The sequence below is a fragment of the Narcine bancroftii genome, unplaced genomic scaffold (genome assembly GCF_036971445.1).
Source record: "Narcine bancroftii isolate sNarBan1 unplaced genomic scaffold, sNarBan1.hap1 Scaffold_154, whole genome shotgun sequence".
NCBI classification, from domain to species: domain Eukaryota; kingdom Metazoa; phylum Chordata; class Chondrichthyes; order Torpediniformes; family Narcinidae; genus Narcine; species Narcine bancroftii.
The window spans coordinates 3197117-3214425 of NW_027211889.1; the positions used below are offsets into that span (position 1 = coordinate 3197117).

At 48.9% G+C, this 17309-nt stretch overlaps 1 long non-coding RNA gene across 1 annotated transcript in view; it reads right to left on the reverse strand.

Annotated features, from left to right (window-relative positions):
• LOC138750494 (uncharacterized) overlaps nt 1–17309 on the reverse strand; it is a 377387-nt gene that overhangs the window by 341903 nt on the left and 18175 nt on the right. Inside the window, exon 2 of the long non-coding RNA XR_011349364.1 lies at nt 11940–12068. This is a non-coding gene — a long non-coding RNA (uncharacterized lncRNA). The remainder of the gene's footprint in view (nt 1–11939; nt 12069–17309) is intronic.

The window sequence follows — 17309 nt, forward strand, 5'->3', positions numbered from 1 at the left end:
CAAATGGAGCAGGGGGAAAAGATTGGATAAAGTGGGGAACTGTGGGGAACATTGTAGAACTGAGGGGAACCAAAGAGAGCACGGCGAACAGATTGGAAAAAGTGTGGAACCGTGGGGAAGACTGCAGGACAGAGGGGAACCAAAGGGAACAGGAGGTAAGGGTGGTAAAAAGTGGGGAACCGTTAGCGAACACTGCAGAACAGTGGGGAACCAAAGGGAGCAGTGGGAACAGATTGCAAAAGGTGGGGAACAGTGGGGAATATTGCAGAAAAGAGGGGAACCAAATGGAGCATGGGAACAGATTGGAAAAATTGGGGAACCGTGTTGAAAAATGCAGAACAGTGGGAAACCAAAGGGAGCAGGGAGAACGGATTGGAAAATGCGGGGAACAGTGGAGAGCACTGCAGTACAGAGGGGATCTAAAGGGAGCAGGGGGAACGGATTGGAAAAAGTGGGGAACTGTGGGGGGAAATGCAGGACAGAGGGGAACCAAAGGGAGCAGGGGGAATGGATTGGAATAAGTGGGTAACCGTGGGGAACACTGCAGGACAGAGGGGAACCAAAGGGAGCAGGGGGAACGTTTTGGAAAAAGTGGGTAACCGTGGGGAACACCGCAGAACACTGCAGAACCAAAGGGAGCAGGGGGAACAGCTCGGAAAAGTGGGGAACCTTCGGTAACACTGCAGAATAAAGGAGAACCAAACGGAGCAGGGGGAACAGATTGGAAAAAGTGGGGAATCGTGGGGAGTTCTGCAGAACAGTGGGGAACCAAAAGGAGCAGGGGGAATGGATTGGAAAAAGTGGGGAACCGTGGAGAACATTGGAGGACAGCGGGGAAACAAAGGGAGCAGGGCGAACTGATTGGAAAAAGTAGGGAAACGTGGGGAACACTGCAGGACAGAGGGGAAACAAAGGGAGCAGGGTGAACAGATTCGAAAAAGTGTGCACCTTGGGGAACATTGCAGATAGAGGGGAACTAAATGGAGCATGGGGAACAGATTGGAAAAAGTGCAGAACCATGGCGAACACTGCAAAACAGTGGGGAACCAAAGGGAGCAGCGGGAACGGATTTGAAAAAGTGGGGAACCATGGGAAACACTGCAGAACAGAGGGGAACGAAATAGAACACGGCGAGCATATCGGAAAGAAGTTGAGAAGTGGGGAACACTGCAGGACAGAGGGGAACCAAAGGGAGCAGGGGGGAACGGATTGGATAAAGTGGGGAACTGTGAAGAACAATGCAGACAGAGAGGAACCAAAGCGATCACGGCGAACAAATTCGAAAATAGTGGAAAAGTGGGGAATACTGCAGAATAGTGGGGAACCAAAGGGATCGGGGGAAACAGATTGGAAAAAGTGGGGAACAGTGTGGAAAAATGCAGAAGCTTGAGGAAACAAAGGGAGCATGGGTTATACATTAGAAAAATTGTGGAACCATGGGGAACACTGAAGAGCAGAGGGGAACCAAGGGAGCAGGTGCAACGGATTGGAAAAAGTGGGGAATCGCGAAGGACAATGCAGGACAGACGGGAAAGAAAGGGCACAGGGGGAACGGATTGGAAAAAGTGGGGAACTGTGGGGAACACTGCAGAACAGAGGGGAACCAAAGGGAGCAGGGGGAACAGGTCGGAAAAGTGGGGAACCGTTGGGAAAACTGCAGAATAAAGGAGAACCAAACGGAGCAGGGGGTACAGATTGGAAAAAAGTGGGGTATCGTGGGGAGTTCTGCAGAACAGTGGGGAACCAAAAGGAGCAGGGGGAATGGATTGGAAAAAGTGGGGAACCGTGGAGAACATTGCAGGACAGAGGGGAAACAAAGAGAGCAGGGCGAACTGATTGGAAAAAGTGGGGAAACGTGGGGAACACTGCAGGACAGAGGGGAAACAAAGGGAGCAGGGTGAACAGATTCGAAAAAGTGTGCAACCTTGGGGAACACTGCAGAATAGAGGGGAACTAAACGGAGCATGGGGAACAGATTGGAAAAAGTGCAGAACCATGGCGAACACTACAAAACAGTGGGGAACCAAAGGGAGCAGCGGGAACGGATTGGAAAAAGTGGGGAACCGTGGGAATCACTGCAGAACAGAGGGGAACGAAATGGAGCACGGCGAGCATATCGTAAAGAAGTTGAGAAGTGGGCAACACTGCAGAACGGTGGGGAATCAAAGGGAGCAGGGGGATCAGTTTGGAAAAAGTGTGGAGCAGTGTGGAAAAATGCAGAAGAGTGGGGATCCAAAGGGAGCAGGAGGAACAGATTGGAAAAATTCGGGAACTGTGGAGAACACTGCAGAACAGAGGGGAACAAAAGGGAGCAGGGGTAACGGATTGGAAAATGTGGGGAACTGTATGGAAAACTGCAGAATCGAGGTGAACCAAAGGGAGCAGGGGGAACAGCTTGGAAAAAGTAGGAACTGTGGGGAAAACTGCAGAACAGAGGGGAGCCCAAGGAGCAGGGGGAGCAGATTGGAAAAAGTGGGGAACGGTGTGGAAAAATGCATAAGAGTGGAGAAACAACGGGAGCAGGGTGAACGTATTGGAAAAAGTGGGGAACTGTTTGGAACACTGCAGAACAGAGGGGAACCAAAGGAGCACGGGGAAGAGATGGGAAAAATTGGGAAACAATGGAGGACAGTGCAGCTCGGAGGGGAACCAAAAGGAGCATGGGAACAGATTGGAAAAAATGTGGAGAACCATGGGGAATACTGCAGAACAGAGAGGACCCAAAGTGAGCAGAGGGAAGAACTCGGAAAAGTGGGGAACCGTGGGGAACCAAAGGGAGCGGGGGAAACAGATTGGAAAAAGTGGGGAACAGTGTGGAAAACGCAGAAGAGTGAGGAAACAAAGGGAGCAGGGGGAACAGATTAGAAAAAGTGGGGAACTATGTGGAACACTGCAGAACATAGGGGAATTAAAGGGAACATGGAGAATAGATTGGAAAAAGTGCGGAACCGTGGCGAACACTGCAAAACAGTGGGGAACGAAAGGGAGCAGTGGGAACGGATTGGAAAAAGTTGGGAACCGTGGGAAACACTGCAGAACAGAGGGGAACGAAAGGGAGCAGGACGAACATATCGGAAAAAAGTTGAGAAGTGGGGAACACTGCAGAACAGTGTGGAATCAAAGGGAGCAGGGGGATCAGATTGGAAAAAGTGGGGAACTGTGTGGAAAAATGCAGGACAGAGGGGAACCAAAGGGAACAGGAGGTACAGGTTGTAAAAAGTGGGGAACCGTTAGCGAACACTGCAGAACAGTGGGGAACCAAAGGGAGCAGGGGGAACAGATTGCAAAAGGTGGGGAACAGTGGGGAATATTGCAGAAAAGAGGGGAACCAAATGGAGCATGGGAACAGATTGGAAAAATTGGGGAACCGTGTGGAAAAATGCAAAACAGTGGGAAACCAAAGGGAGCAGGGAGAACGGATTGGAAAAAGTGGTGAACCGTTCGGAACACTGCACAACAGAGGGGAACCAAAGGAGCACGGGGAAGAGATTGGAAAAATTGGGAAACCATGGAGGACAGTGCAGGACGGAGGGGAACCAAAGGGAGCAGGGGGAAAAGATTGGATAAAGTGGGGAACTGTGGGGAACATTGTAGAACTGAGGGGAACCAAAGAGAGCACGACGAACAGATTGGAAAAAGTGTGGAACCGTGGGGAACACTGCAGGACAGAGGGGAACCAAAGGGAACAGGAGGTACAAGTTGTAAAAAGTGGTGAAACGTTAGCGAACATTGCAGAACAGTGGGGAACCAAAGGGAGCAGGGGGTACAGATTGCAAAAGGTGGGGAACAGTGGGGAATATTGCAGAAAAGAGGGGAACCAAATGGAGCATGGGAACAGATTGGAAAAATTGGGGAACCTTGTGGAAAAATGCAGAACAGTGGGAAACCAAAGGGAGCAGGGAGAACGGATTGGAAAATGCGGGGAACCGTGGAGAGCACTGCAGTACAGAGGGGAACTAAAGGGAGCAGGGGGAACGGATTGGAAAAGTGGGGAACAGTGGGGGAAAATGCAGGACAGAGGGGAACCAAAGGGAGCAGGGGGAATGGATTGGAATAAGTGGATAACCGTGGGGAACACTGCTGGACAGAGGGGAACCAAAGGGAGCAGGGGGAACAGCTCGGAAAAGTGGGGAACCTTGGGTAACACTGCAGAATAAAGGAGAACCAAACGGAGCAGGGGGAACAGATTGGAAAAAGTGGGGAATCGTGGGGAGTTCTGCAGAACAGTGGGGAACCAAAAGGAGCAGGGGGAATGGATTGGAAAAAGTGGGGAACCGTGGAGAACATTTGAGGACAGAGGGGAAACAAAGGGAGCAGGGCGAACTGATTGGAAAAAGTGGGGAAACGTGGGGAACACTGCAGGACAGAGGGGAAACAAAGGGAGCAGGGTGAACAGATTCGAAAAAGTGTGCACCTTGGGGAACACTGCAGAATAGAGGGGAACTAAACGGAGCATGGGGAACAGATTGGAAAAAGTGCAGAACCATGGCGAACACTGCAAAACAGTGGGGAACCAAAGGGAGCAGCGGGAACGGATTGGAAAAAGTGGGGAACCGTGGGAAACACTGCAGAACAGAGGGGAACGAAATGGAGCACGGCGAGCATATCGGAAAGAAGTTGAGAAGTGGGGAACACTGCAGGACAGAGGGGAACCAAAGGGAGCAGGGGGGAACGGATTGGATAAAGTGGGGAACTGTGGGGATCACTGCAGAACAGAGGGGAACCAAAGGGAGCAGGGGTAACGGATTGGAAAAAGAGGGGAACAATGGAGAACACTGCAGGACAGAGGGGAACCAAAGGGAGCAGGGGGAACAGATTGGAAAAAATGTGGAGAACCGTGGGGAAACTGCAGAACAGAGGGGAACCAAAGGCAGCAGGGGAAACAGATTGGAAAATGTGGGGAACCATGGGGAATACTGCAGAACAGTGGGGAACCAAAGGGAGCAGGGGGAACGGATTGAAAAAAGTGGGGAACGGAGTGGAAAAATGCAGAACAGTGGGTAAACAAAGGGAGCAGGGGAAACGGATTGGAAGAAGTGGGGAACCGTGTGGAAAAATGCAGAAGAGTGGGGAGCCAAAGGGAGCAGGGGAAACAGATTTGAAAAAGTGGAGAACAGTGTGGAAAAATGCAGAAGAGTGGGGAAACAAAGGGAGCAGGGGGAACAGATTGTAAAAAGTGGGGAACCCTGTGGAAAAATGCAAAAGAGTGGGGAACCAAAGGGAGCAGGGGGAACGGATTGGAAAAAGTGGGGAATCGTGGGGAACACTGCAGGACAGAGGGGAGCTAAAGGGAGCACGCGGAACAGATTGGAAAAAGTTGGGAATCGTGAGGAGCACTGCACAATAGATTGGAACCAAAGGGAGCAGGGGAAATGGATTGGAAAAAGTGGGGAGCGTGGGGAACACTCCAGAACAGAGTGGAACCAAAGGGAGCAGGGGGAACAGATTGGAAAAAGTGGGGAACCGTGGGAAACACTGAAGAACAGAGCTGAACCAAAGGAATAGGAGGAACGGATTGGAAAAAGTGGGGAACCATGGGAAACACTGCAGGAAAGAGAGGAACCAAAGGGAGCAGGGGGTAAAAGTTGGAAAAAGTGGGGAACCTTGGGGAAAACTGCAGAACAGAGGGGAACCAAAGGGTGCAGGGGGAACAGCTCGGAAATGTGGGAAACCGTGGGGAACAATGCAGAACAGAGTGGAACAATAGGGAGCAGGGGGAACGGATTGTAAAAAGTGGGGAATAGTGGAGTACACTGCAGAACAGAGGGGAACAAAAGGGAGCAGGGGAAACGGATTGGAAAAAGTGGGGAACCATGGGGAACACTGCAGAACAGTGGGGAACGAAAGGGAGCAGGGGGAACGTATTGAAAAAAGTGGGGAACAGAGTGGAAAAATGCAGAACAGTGGGTAAACAAAGGGAGCTGGGGAAACGGATTGTAAGAAGTGGGGAACCATGTGGAAAAATGCAGAACAGAGGGGAACCAAAGGGAGCAGGGGGAATGGATTGGTGAAGTGGGGAACCGTGGGGAAAAATGCAGGACAGAGGGGAACGAAAGGAAGCAGGGGGAACGGATCTGAAAAAGTGGGGAACCGTGATGAAAAATGCAGGACAGAGGGGAACGAAAGGGAGCAGGTGGAACGGATTGTAAAAAGTGGGGAACCGTGGGGAACACTGCAGGACAGAGGGGAACCAAAGGGAGCAGGCGGTACAGGTTCGAAATGGTGTGGAATCGTGGGAAACACTGCAGAACAGAGGGGAACCAAAGGGAGCAGGGGGAACAGATTGGAAAAAATGTGGAGAACCATGGGGAAACTGCAGAACAGAGATGAACCAAAGGGAGCATAGGAACAGATTAGAAAAAATGTGGAGAACCGTGGGGAACAATGCAGAACAGTGGGTTAACAAAGGGAGCAGGGTAAACGGATTGGAATATGTGGGGAACCGTGGGGAACACTGCAGTACAGAGGGGAACCAAAGGGAGCCGGGGGAACGGGTTGGAAAAAGTGAATAACCGTGGGGAACACTGCAGGACAGAGGGGAACCAAAGGGAGCATGGTGTACAGGTTGGAAAAAGTGGGGAATCGTGGGGAGCACTGCACAATAGAGTGGAACCAAAGGGAGCAGGGGAAATGGATTGGAAAAAGTGGGAAGCGTGGGGAACACTCCAGAACAGAGGGCAACAAAAGGGTGCAGGGGGAACAGACTGGAAAAAGTGGAGAACCGTGGGGAACACTGCAGAACAGAGGTGAACCAAAGGAAGTAGGGGGAACGGAATGGAAAAGGTGGGGAACCATGGGGAACACTGCAGGGCAGAGGGGAACCAGAGGGAGCAGGGGGTACAGAATGGAAAAAAAGTGGAGAATCGTGGGGAACACTGCATATAGAGAAGAACCAAAGGGAGCAGGGGGAACGGATTGTAAAAAGTGGGGAAGCGTAGGGAAAACTGCAGAAAACAGGAGAACCAAAGGGAGCAGGTGGAACAGATTGGAAAAAATGTGGGGAACCGTGGGGAAAACAGCAGAACAGAGGGGAGCCAAAGTAGCAGGGGGGACAGATTTGAAAAAAGTGGAGAATTGGGGAAAACTGCAGAACAGTGGGGAACCAAAGGGAGCAGGGGAAACAGATATGAAAAAGTGGAGAACAGTGTGGAAAAATGCAGAAGAGTGGGGAAATAAAGGGAGCAGGGGGAACAGATTGTAAAAAGTGGGGAACCCTGTGGAAAAATGAAGAAGAGTGGGGAACCAAAGGGAGCAGGGGGAACGGATTGGAAAAAGTGGGGAATCGTGGGGAACACTGCAGGACAGAGGGGAACCAAAGGGAGCACGGTGAACAGATTGGAAAAAGTGGGGAATCGTGAGGAGCACTGCACAATAGATTGGAACCAAAGGGAGCAGGGGAAATGGATTGGAATAATTGGGGAAGCGTGGGGAACACTCCAGAACAGAGTGGATCCAAAGGGAGCAGGGGGAACAGATTGGAAAAAGTGGGGAACCGTGGGAAACACTGCAGAACAGAGCTGAACCAAAGGAATAGGAGGAACGGATTGGAAAAAGTGGGGAACCATGGGGAACACTGCAGGAAAGAGGGGAACCAAAGGGAGCAGGGGGTAAAAGTTGGAAAAAGTGGGGAACCTTGGGGAACACTGCAGAACAGAGGGGAACCAAAGGGTGTAGGGGGAACAGCTCGGAAATGTGGGAAACCGTGGGGAACAATGCAGAACAGAGTGGAACAAAAGGGAGCAGGGGGAACGGATTGGAAAAAGTGGGGAACTGTGGGGAACACTGCAGAACAGAGGGGAACAAAAGGGAGCAGGGGAAACGGATTGGAAAAAGTGGGGAACCATGGGGAACACTGCAGAACAGTGGGGAACCAAAGGTAGCAGGGGGAACGGATTGAAAAAAGTGGGCAACAGAGTGGAAAAATGCAGACCAGTAGGTAAACAAAGGGAGCAGGGGAAACGGATTGTAAGAAGTGGGGAACCGTGTGGAAAAATGCAGAACAGAGGGGAACCAAAGGGAGCAGGGGGAATGGATTGGGGAAGTGGGGAACCGTGGGGAAAAATGCAGGACAGAGGGGAAGAAAGGGAGCAGGGGGCACGGATCTGAAAAAGTGGGGAACCGTGATGAAAAATGCAGGACAGAGGGGAACGAAAGGGAGCAGGGGGAACAGATTGGAAAAAGTGGGGAAACATGGGGAACACTGCAGGACAGAGGGGAACCAAATGGAGAAGAGGGAACAGATTGGTAAAAGTGGGGAAAAGTTGGGAACACTGCAGAACAGAGGGAAACCAAAGGAGCAGGCAGAACAGATTGGAAAAAGTGGGGTACCGTGGGAAATACTGCAGAACAGTGGGGAACCAAAAGGAGCAGGGGGAACAGATTGAAAAAAGTGGGGAACGGAGTGGAAAAATGCAGAACAGTGGGTTAACAAAGGGAGCAGGGTAAACGGATTGGAATATGTGGGGAACCGTGGGGAACACTGCAGTACAGAGGGGAACCAAAGGGAGCAGGGGGAACGGATTGAAAAAAGTGGGGAACCGTGGAGAACACTGCAGGACAGAGGGGAACCAAGGGAGCAGCAGGAACGGATTGTAAAAAGTGAGGCCCATGGGGAACACTGCAGGACAGAGGGGAACGAAAGGGAGCAGGGGGAACAGATTGGAAAAAATGTGGAGAACCATGGGGAAACTGCAGAACAGAGGTGAACCAAAGGGAGCATGGGAACAGATTAGAAAAAATGTGGAGAACCGTGGGGAACAATGCAGAACAGATCGGAACAAAAGGGAGCAGGGGGAACAGCTCGGAAATGTGGGGAACCGTGGGGAACAATGCAGAACAGAGGGGAACCAAAGGGAGCCGGGGGAACGGGTTGGAAAAAGTGGGGAACCGTGGGGATCACTGCAGAACAGAGGGGAACCAAAGGGAGCAGGGGTAACGGATTGGAAAAAGAGGGGAACAATGGAGAACACTGCAGGACAGAGGGGAACCAAAGGGAGCAGGGGGAACAGATTGGAAAAAATGTGGAGAACCGTGGGGAAACTGCAGAACAGAGGGGAACCAAAGGCAGCAGGGGAAACAGATTGGAAAATGTGGGGAACCATGGGGAATACTGCAGAACAGTGGGGAACCAAAGGGAGCAGGGGAAATGGATTGGAATAATTGGGGAAGCGTGGGGAACACTCCAGAACAGAGTGGATCCAAAGGGAGCAGGGGGAACAGATTGGAAAAAGTGGGGAACCGTGGGAAACACTGCAGAACAGAGCTGAACCAAAGGAATAGGAGGAACGGATTGGAAAAAGTGGGGAACCATGGGGAACACTGCAGGAAAGAGGGGAACCAAAGGGAGCAGGGGGTAAAAGTTGGAAAAAGTGGGGGACCTTGGGGAACACTGCAGAACAGAGGGGAACCAAAGGGTGTAGGGGGAACAGCTCGGAAATGTGGGAAACCGTGGGGAACAATGCAGAACAGAGTGGAACAAAAGGGAGCAGGGGGAACGGATTGGAAAAAGTGGGGAACTGTGGGGAACACTGCAGAACAGTGGGGAACCAATGGTAGCAGGGGGAACGGATTGAAAAAAGTGGGCAACAGAGTGGAAAAATGCAGACCAGTAGGTAAACAAAGGGAGCAGGGGAAACGGATTGTAAGAAGTGATGAACCGTGTGGAAAAATGCAGAACAGAGGGGAACCAAAGGGAGCAGGGGGAATGGATTGGTGAAGTGGGGAACCGTGGGGAAAAATGCAGGACAGAGGGGAAGAAAGGGAGCAGGGGGCACGGATCTGAAAAAGTGGGGAACCGTGATGAAAAATGCAGGACAGAGGGGAACGAAAGGGAGCAGGGGGAACAGATTGGAAAAAGTGGGGAAACATGGGGAACACTGCAGGACAGAGGGGAACCAAATGGAGAAGAGGGAACAGATTGGTAAAAGTGGGGAAAAGTTGGGAACACTGCAGAACAGAGGGAAACCAAAGGAGCAGGCAGAACAGATTGGAAAAAGTGGGGTACCGTGGGAAATACTGCAGAACAGTGGGGAACCAAAAGGAGCAGGGGGAACAGATTGAAAAAAGTGGGGAACGGAGTGGAAAAATGCAGAACAGTGGGTTAACAAAGGGAGCAGGGTAAACGGATTGGAATATGTGGGGAACCGTGGGGAACACTGCAGTACAGAGGGGAACCAAAGGGAACAGGGGGAACGGATTGAAAAAAGTGGGGAACCGTGGAGAACACTGCAGGACAGAGGGGAACCAAGGGAGCAGCAGGAACAGATTGTAAAAAGTGAGGCCCATGGGGAACACTGCAGGACAGAGGGGAACGAAAGGGAGCAGGGGGAACAGATTGGAAAAAATGTGGAGAACCATGGGGAAACTGCAGAACAGAGGTGAACCAAAGGGAGCATGGGAACAGATTAGAAAAAATGTGGAGAACCGTGGGGAACAATGCAGAACAGATCGGAACCAAAGGGAGCAGGGGGAACAGCTCGGAAATGTGGGGAACCGTGGGGAACAATGCAGAACAGAGGGGAACCAAAGGGAGCCGGGGGAACGGGTTGGAAAAAGTGGGGAACCGTGGGGATCACTGCAGAACAGAGGGGAACCAAAGGGAGCAGGGGTAACGGATTGGAAAAAGAGGGGAACAATGGAGAACACTGCAGGACAGAGGGGAACCAAAGGGAGCAGGGGGAACAGATTGGAAAAAATGTGGAGAACCGTGGGGAAACTGCAGAACAGAGGGGAACCAAAGGCAGCAGGGGAAACAGATTGGAAAATGTGGGGAACCATGGGGAATACTGCAGAACAGTGGGGATCCAAAGGGAGCAGGGGGAACGGATTGAAAAAAGTGGGGAACGGAGTGGAAAAATGCAGAACAGTGGGTAAACAAAGGGAGCAGGGGAAACGGATTGGAGAAGTGGGGAACCGTGTGGAAAAATGCAGAAGAGTGGGGAACCAAAGGGAGCAGGGGGAAAATATTGGAAAAAGTGGGGAACCATGGGGAACACTGCAGGACAGAGGGGAACCAAAGGGAGCATGGTGTACAGGTTGGAAAAAGTGGGGAATCGTGGGGAGCACTGCACAATAGAGTGGAACCAAAGGGAGCAGGGGATATGGATTGGAAAAAGTGGCAAGCGTGGGGAACACTGCAGAACAGAGGGGAGCCAAAGGAGCAGGGGGAACAGATTAGAAAAAAGTGGAGAATTGGGCAAAACTGCAGAACAGTGGGGAACAGTGGGGAAGAATGAGTAACAGTGGGGAACAGAGAGTAACAGTGGAGACCAGTGGGGAACATTTGGCGAACATTGGAGAATGTGGGGAACAGTGGTAAAAAGTGTGTGACAGGTGGGGAACAATGGGGAACAGTGGGGAACATGTAAAAAAGTTGGGGAACTGTACTATGGAGGGCAGAAGTGGGGAAAATTGAGGAATGGAAGGAAGGGATGGGGAACAGTGGAGATCTCTGCGGAATAGTGGGCAACAGAAGGGAATAGTGGGGAGCAGTGGGGAACAGATAGCGAACTGTGAAGAATGGGAGAACAGTGCAGAAAAGTGGGGAACAGATTGGGAAATGAGGGGAACAGTGGGGGACCATGGTGAACAGTGGTGAAAAGTGGGGAACTGGTGGGAAACAGCAGGCGGAACAGTGGAGAACAGGTGTGGAATAGGTGAAGAACAGTGGGAAACAGTTTAGAACAGATAGGGAACTGATGGGGAACTCTGGGGACTTGTGGGAACTGTTGGGAGGGCAGGAAGGTACATATATACAGATTTGAAATATGCATTTGGAGTGGTACACACATTTAGGAAAATTTGGAAAGAACGAGAGATGATAACAACAAGAGGAAAAGAACTGGCTCATGAGCAACTAACTGAAAAGACTTTGGAAACATTAATCAAACCAGAAAGAATTGCCACAGTACATGTACCAGGTCATCAGAAGGGGAACTCACCAAAAGCACGAGGAAATCGGATGGCTGATGAACTGACCCAACAAGCGGCACGATCAGGAAAAGTACATCCACCTGATGGCTCTGATACCTCTCAGAGAAGGGCTGAAGAAGGTCTTATCTTTTCCCTCCCTGAAGAAAAAAAAAATGGAAAAGATGGGAGCAAAGAAGACGGAAAATGGTGGCTCCCCAATGGAAGACAATTGTTAAATAAAGAAATCACCCAGCAGATACTAGGAGAACTACACTCAGGCTCCCACTGGGGAGTGCAAGCACTGTGTGATGCATTCTTACAAACATGCCTGCAGAGGAGTCTATATCCTAGCAAGACAGGCAGTGAACCGCTGTGTGATCTGTTTAAAGGTTAATAAGAAAGTTATGAAAGCTATGCCTGGAGGAGGACCACCTTTAGCAATCTGGCCATTTCAGCGGATACAAGTGGATTTCACCAAACTCCCTAAGGTCCAGCGATGGAAATTTCTACTAGCAGTAGTGGACCATTTCACGAGATGGGTTGAAGCGTTCCCCACCGTCAATGCCACTGAACAAGCTTATAATTCTGGAAAAAATTGTACCCCGATATGGAATAGCCGAATCCATCAATTCAGATCGGGGAAAGCACTTCGCTTCTAAAATTTACAGCCTGGTCTGTGAAACCTTAGGGATAAAATGGAAGCTGCATACTCCAAGGCATCCAGAGTGGAACAAATGAATGCCACTTTAAAAATGCAAATTACATAACTAAAAGAAGAGACTAAATTACCCTGGACCAAGTGCTTACCAATAACTCTTCTCAGAATTCGGACAGCCCCATGACAAAACATTAAAATATCCCCTTACGAGATGTTATTTGGACTCCCATATTTGGGGAAGATAGAAGGAATACCTACAGTCAAAAATAATGATGTGTTTTTAAAGAATTATTTACTGGCAGTCTCTCGTTCTCTTGCAGATTTAAAAGCTAAGGTTCTGCTGGTGCAGAGCCCACCTCTGGATTTCCCTATCCACTCTGTGAATGCTGGTGACTGGGTCCTGATCAATTCATGGAAAGAAGAAAAGCTTCAGCCCCGGTGGAACAGACCATATCTAGTACTATTGACCACAGAAAAATCAGACTGAACAAAGGAAAAGGGGTGGACACATGCTGAAAGTTAAATTAATGGGCCCCAACAGTATCAGATAGATGTTTTCGCTGTAAGAAGGAAACGGGAACAACAGTAGATTTCAATTTGGGCATGTGAGAAAGTGGAAAGGTTTTGGGAAGATCTAAATCAGGTATTAAATAAAATCACAAAAAATAACATATCAAAAAATCCAGAGATCTTTCTTCTAAGTAATATAAGAAGTAAAGAACGTGGCCTCGATTTGGATGAAGCGCAAAAATGATTTATTATGATAGCCTTAGCTGTAGCAAGAAAATATACAATGTCAACCTGGAAATCAGAAGATCGCCTGAGAATACCGCAATGGTACATGGAAATGAATAAATGTATTCCATTGGAAAAATAACATATAATTTAAGAAATAACATCACAGTATTCGAACAAATTTGGGAACCGTACATGGAAAACAACAGAGAGGTCCTACCGCGGACCACCACCCCTTAAAATGACAGAATGAGAAGTAGACGAAATGAACTGACCCAGTGTGTAAAAGTAGATTACACAATTTTCTTGTCTATTTCATTGTGTGATGACATTGTTTCATGGGTTTATTGCATTGTATATGTTGAATGTTTAGTGGGTGGGGAGGGGGGTGGGAAGGAGGGAGGGAAGGGAGGGGGGAAAAGGGGAAAAAAATGACACTATATATTCTAGAGGGAAACGTTTGTGGGTATGTTGGTGAATATGACTCAAAGTGTGAAGAAAAAAAACTTTAAAAAAGTTCCACAGAAGGAAGGAAAGAGGAGTAAAAAGGAACAGAAAAGAAAACTACAATAATGAAACTTTTCCGCTTACTATTTCAATTTGACTTATACATATCATAACTTTGCGTGATGAACCTAAAAATTATTTTATCTCTCTATGTACTAACTATGCTAAGAACCAAAATCAAACAGATTGTTGGGTTTCTGCGAAAATACCACACCATGGCAAGTCAGGAGTCCCCTTAGTAGCAATCCCTCTCTCCCTACACAAATTATTTGATATATAGACCTTGCCCAGCAACAGTGATCCAACCACTGAAGATAAATACAAAGGGTGGTCGATACGACCAAAACCAACAAAGTCACCAACTCCTCAGTCTGGAGAGTTGCTTCCTTTTGAGAAACCAACTAGGAGTTTACAATTTCATGAAGAATTGGACCGTCACATGACTGTGAATCCCGCACCCGGTAAAGGGCACATATTGGGTGTGTGGACGTAAAATTTATTCATGGTTACCCGGAGAAAAGGAATGTTGGAATCAGACAAAAGGATTTATATTGACCTGTACACCTAAAGGTTGGAGTGGATGTTGTTACCTGGCTTACTTAATTCCCCATGTCCGTTAACTTAACCAGCTACCTGTGCTAGGCTTGTCCCATGGGAAAAGCAAAAGGGTGACTGAAGGAGATCGTCTCATGTGGAGGTTTTTCCCAACATATGGAGCTGCACAAAGTGCGGTTGAGATTCAAGAATAGCAGCCACCCTAGATGAACTAGTAAATAATACGAACCTGGTACTTGGGGAAGTCCAATCCCAAGTCCGGGCAATAAATACAGAAATGGCCACCATGCAACTCACAGTCCTCCAAAAATGCATGGCCCTTGGTAGAGAGAGGGGGGACTTGTGCTTTAATTGGTTCTGAATGTTACACATACATCCCGGATGAATCAGCTAATATCTCGGATTTGGAGGTCCATATTAAAAAGTGTAGAGAGAAGATCAAGGAGACTAGAGATAAATATGAAAAAGGAGGTGATTGGACATGGGGAGATTGGAAATTCGGAGGTTGGGTGCCATGGTTAATGCACTCTGCTATATCTGGCTGAATGATTCTAGTGGGCTTATTGATTGGATCAGCCATCCTACGATGTTTTATCATGAGATCCATTTGCTCAGCTATTGGGGCGAAGCAGGTGGTATTAAAAAATCCCATGGCAGATGAACAACGACAAATTCAACTCGTACAATTTGAGGAAACAAAAGGTGAACAATAATGCAGTTTAATCAGAAATACATGATAAAGAGAAAAAAGGAGGAATTGTGAAAAATGGTTGAATGTGTTTAAACTCGCACCATTCTGTGAAAAATGATGGAATGCAAAGTATGTAGATAAGAGCTTGAGAGTAGACAGTACTAGCCAGTGGGCCCCTTCTTATCTCAAGCCCCAAGGATGCAAGGAACTGGTTCAGGTTGGTACAGTGACCTAAGATAGTCTATAGCTAGTACTGCGATTGCCTCATAGAGACATGAACAGGCAATGTATGAAGAGGGAAGAACTGAGTGATACCTGGATTGATGGAAGGGAGAAGGAAAATGTTATAATGTATTGGGATTCTGATTGGAAGAAGGTAAATGAAGGTGGGGTGATGTTGAGCGCGGGACTGTACAAAAGAGTGATGATTCTGAACTTCCGGTATGTCCCCAGACCAGGGACACCCGACTCTGCAGACTCGAAATAAATATGAACCTGTTCTTCAAAACTTTGTCTCCAGAGTAAGAATTGTGAACACTTTATATTTCATGGTGGGGAATGGATGGTGAACAGTGGAATACTGTGGGAAACAGTGTGGAAAAGTGGGGCACAGTTGGAAAACAGATGAGCTTCTGCTGGTCAACAATGAGGAACCATGGGGTACGTTGGGAACAGTGCAGAACATTGTTCCCCACTGTTCTCCTTTCCTCATTGATCCCCCCCCCGCTCCCCACTATTCCCTTCCGATCCCCATTGTTCTACAGTGTTACCCACGGTTCCACACTGGTCTCCAGCTGTCCCCCCGGTTCCATTCTGTTCCCTACTTTTCCCCACTGTTCTGCATTATTCCCACTGTTCCCCACTTTTGCCTTCTGTTCCCCATTTAACCCACTGTTCCCCATCAACTGTTCTGCACTGTTGCCCATTTTTCCCAATGTTCTCCACTGTTCCCCATCTGTTCCCCATATATACCTCTGTTCCCCAGTGGTTCACACCTGTTCCTGACTATTCCCCACAGTTCCCCACTTTTCCCCTCTGTTCTCCACTCTGCCCCTCTGTTCCCCAGCTGTTTCTCAACAGGGGGAAGAATGAGGAGCAGTGGGGAACAGAGGGGCATAGTGGGGCACAGTGGAGAACAGGTGTCGAACAGTGGAGAACAAGCGAGTAACAGTGGACAAATGTTGGTAACAGATGGGGAACAGCTGGGAACAGAAGGGAAAAGTCGGGATTAGTGGAGAATAGTTGGGGAATAGTGGGATAAATGTGGAATGGGGACAGCTGGAGAACAGTGGGGAGCAGGGTGGAACAGATGCAGAATAGTGGGGAAAAATAGGGAACAGTGTGGAGCAGGGGGTTCAAATGGAGAACAGGGGAACTGTGGGGAACAGTGGGAAGCAGATTAGGAAATGATGGGGAACACTATGGACCCATGGAGAACAATGGGGAACAATGTCAACACTATGGAACAGTGGGGAACAGTGAAGAACTATGGGGAAGAGGGGAAGAATGAGGAACAGAGAGGCACAGTGGGGAGCAGTGTAGAACTGTGGGGGGGAAGATTGGGGAAAATGGGCAACAGGGGAGAAACAGAAACATAGAAGATCGGAGCAGGAGTAGGTCATTAGGCCCTTCGAGCCATCTCCGCCATTCAATGAGATCATGGCTGATTTTAAAGTTCAGTACCCCGTCACCGCCTTCTCTCCATAACCCCGAATTCCCTTATACTGAAGAAAAATATCCAATTCCCTCTTAAATATATTCAATGAACCTGCCTCTACTGCCCTCTGTGGCAATGAATTCCACAGATTCACCACCCTCTGGGTAAAGAAATTCCTCCTCATCTCGGTTCTAAATGGTTTGCCTATTATCCTCGAACCATGGCCCTGGGTTCTGGACTCCCCCACCATTGGAAATATCCCTTCCCATCCATTCTGTCCAGTCCTGCCAGAATTTTATATGTCTCTATGAGATCCCCTCTCAATCTTCTAAACTCCAGAGAGTACAATCGCAAATTGTGCAATCTTTCCTCAGAAGTTATTCCTGTCATTCCAGGTATCAGCCTGGTGAATTGCCTTTGCACTCCCTCCATTGCAAAAACATCCTTCCTCAGATAAGGCGACCAAACCTGCACACAATACTCAAGGAGTGGTCTCACCAGGGCTCTGTACAACTGCAGTAAGGTATCCTTATTCCTATACTCAAATCCTCTTGATATGAAGGCCAACATACCATTTGCCTTTTTAACCGCCTGCA